This window comes from Colossoma macropomum, unplaced genomic scaffold, assembly GCF_904425465.1.
Source record: "Colossoma macropomum unplaced genomic scaffold, Colossoma_macropomum, whole genome shotgun sequence".
NCBI classification, from domain to species: domain Eukaryota; kingdom Metazoa; phylum Chordata; class Actinopteri; order Characiformes; family Serrasalmidae; genus Colossoma; species Colossoma macropomum.
This window is the reverse complement of record NW_023495948.1, coordinates 163,005-166,006: the sequence shown is the minus strand read 5'-3', so window position 1 is coordinate 166,006 and position 3,002 is coordinate 163,005. Positions and strand designations below refer to the sequence as shown.

The window sequence follows — 3,002 nt, the reverse complement described above, 5'->3', positions numbered from 1 at the left end:
TTTATCCTGGATGGACCCAGACATGGAAGTGAAGGGTCAGTGGCCTCATAAATAGGGGTAGAGTAAGTTGTGTTCATAAGAAGGCCCAACTGCCTCATTGCGTCTGGTGCACATTTTTGAGCACATGATGTACTGTATGGGCTTGGGGGCCATTTACCAGCATTCCACATAATGGCTGGATAGTCAGAGGTGCCAACAGGGGGCAAAAGCACAGGTAACTCATACATGCAAGAAATGTTAGTAAAAATTTCTGGTTTTCTTGATGCACCAGGCACAACCTGTTTCAGTTTGTGTCTGACACAGATGATTTCAGCCTTTCACCTATTTGTGTCCCCAAATTCCTGGTCTACATGAGTCAGAGCAAGAACTAATAGACTCCCTGAATATTTTTTATCCTTTTTTGCTGCTGATGAGATGGGAATGTAAGATTTAAGCTGGTGTTTTATATTCACTGGTGGACAACAGTGAAGACTTCTGTGATAGCAGACTAATATGACTGACTTGGATATCGACAACAGTGCCAGTTCTACAAATGCTATAGCAACCTGTCCCATTAGTACATAGTAGCAGTGACTGCTATGACTTAAAGCATTATATCTCAATCCAACCAATTTTAAATCTGAAAGCTACTTTGTGAAGCTGAAAACTTAAACTACATTTTGATATAACTGCTTGGAGGTTTGTGTAGGAATTATTTCACATTTTAATGAAATGTCAGTGCAAAAATGCCTCACCATTTCCTAAAGAGCAGGAAAAGATCACTGTATATATGATTTAACCTCATGAGAGGAGATTCCTGGTTGATAAATTGAGATAGGACAGTTTTAAAACTTGTTACCATGACTAGTTCATATTTATACTTGGATTATCTGCTATACGTGACGTGGTTGGACATCCCATTCCGTAAACCATGGATATTAACATGGAGTTCTATCACTTAAGGCTTTTTCTAAAATATTATTATCTTTATTATTTTGAGATAAAGAGTCAGCGCACAGCTTCTGAGCTTCTGAAGCCCCTGATGTTTAAAGATCTATGTATGTAAGTCAAACAGTGGGCCGGGCAAAGCAACAGTCTTTTAAGCCTGAATTTTGTAAACTTTTTCTTTACTATAGAGAACAATGAATTAGCAAACTTTATTCGCTTATAATTCTCTCTACTGATGTCTTTGACATTTTCATATTAGCTTATACTATAACTGGGCTAGTATTGCAGGTACAGGGCATACAGAATTACAAGAGCGCAACAACTTCTCATGCTATATATAGTTCCAGACTGTACCACATTTTATGTAGTCAGTGTAATTGCACTTTGAGTAATTGCGCATCGAGTCTATTAACATGAGCCTAACTACACTATGTATGAGTGGATATTTATAACTCACTTAAACTGATTTATCAAAATCTGCATAATTCAGTTACTGAGAGGTAAACAAAGTCATTCTTAGTGGTTTAATGTGAAATTGTGGATCATTGTGCACAAACATACCCACTTGGTTTTCTTTGTAAGACGGTGATAAGAAACAGGTCACACTCTCTCCAACACAAATATTGCCATTTGTTGCTGTCCAAAGTGTCAGATTATATATATACTCTTGATAAGAGTAAAACAGTGGTAAATCTGGAACATTTTTCTTTTGGTACTCTTTTACCTTACAAGCACTATTTAAATATTTAAAACCATTTCATATAACAGCTTTCTGTAATGTAGCTTTCAGAGGCAGTAAACACTTTGAATGAATAGCTCCTGTCACCACCACTGTGAATAATTCTGACTCGGTAACATTCATAAAGACTAAGCAATAACTTCTTAATGATTGAATTACACAGAAAATCTGAAGAATCAGATGGAGGTTCTATTTAATTGAACTGATCTACTAATGCATGACTTTCTCTATTAAAGAGCAAAAACAGAGGAGTTCCCAAAAGAGTTTCTACTACATCTCTACTGAGAAGAAGGGCTGGAGTGAGAGCAGACAGGACTGCAAAAGAAAAGGAGCAGACCTGGTGATCATAAACAGCAGAGAAGAGCAGGTGAGAGAGAGAGAGAGAGAGAGAGAGAGAGAGAGAGAGAGAGATACACTACTCTTCAGCTGTATATATTCACATTGTGCTATACTGTACCATGTCAGGAGTTCATCACTAAAGCATCTGGCAGAACTGAAGCTTGGATTGGTCTGACAGACACTGACACAGAGGGGGTCTGGAAATGGGTGGATGGCTCAGCACTGACCACTAAGTAAGAGACCACTGAGCTAAGCTCTGCTCATGATGCAGTTATTCAGTTATTCTAAGAAGTTCTAGAAATGTAATAGTGAAGATAATCTGATTCTCTGTGTTTCAGGTTCTGGTGGACGGGGGAACCCAATGATTATGAAAATGAGGACTGTGTTATAACTGGCTATAGAGGTGCTGGATCTGAACATGCGTCAACCTGGGCCGATTATCCCTGTGGTTACCCTGTAGTTGGAATCTGTGAGAAAAGTCTGTAATTTAGTCTACATGAGAGTGAACAGTAAAAAACTGATTTTTCCATGTTTAAAATATTGGAATCATATATTGTAATATTTCACACTGCTAGCCTATTAGTACAGCATTGCCCTTAACAATATTTTTAACAAGGCAGGGATTTAAGTACAGAGTTGAGTGTAAAAATAATATTCAACTTTTTAAATCTATCTGGATGCTTGAACTCAAGGACTTGAGTCTTTGCTAAGCCCTGAGCCCTCAGTTACTGTCTGACAAGCTTTCGAGCCTGGCATTTTAACTTCTAGCCCCAGTGAACACACATAGCCCCATATACACACACAGCCCGCTGCAGCATGGACATTCTTTCTATGCTGTCTTATAAAATTACACATTAAACTGTGATTAATTCAACAGTGTTTGAAAACTATTTCCCCTCATTTTATGACTCAAACATATGCATTTTAGATCTCCCTTGGTGTGGACAGGTTCAGTTTATGGGGAACCTAGCCACTTCCTATTTCTCCCATTATAACA

At 38.1% G+C, this 3,002-nt stretch overlaps 1 long non-coding RNA gene across 1 annotated transcript; it reads left to right on the top strand.

Moving 5' to 3' along the window:
- Nucleotides 1–2,176: 2,176 nt before the first annotated feature.
- Nucleotides 2,177–2,516, top strand: LOC118803717. The gene is made up of 2 exons (XR_005006915.1): nt 2,177–2,238; nt 2,344–2,516. It is a non-coding gene; the product is annotated as an uncharacterized LOC118803717 (long non-coding RNA).
- Nucleotides 2,517–3,002: the final 486 nt, after the last annotated feature.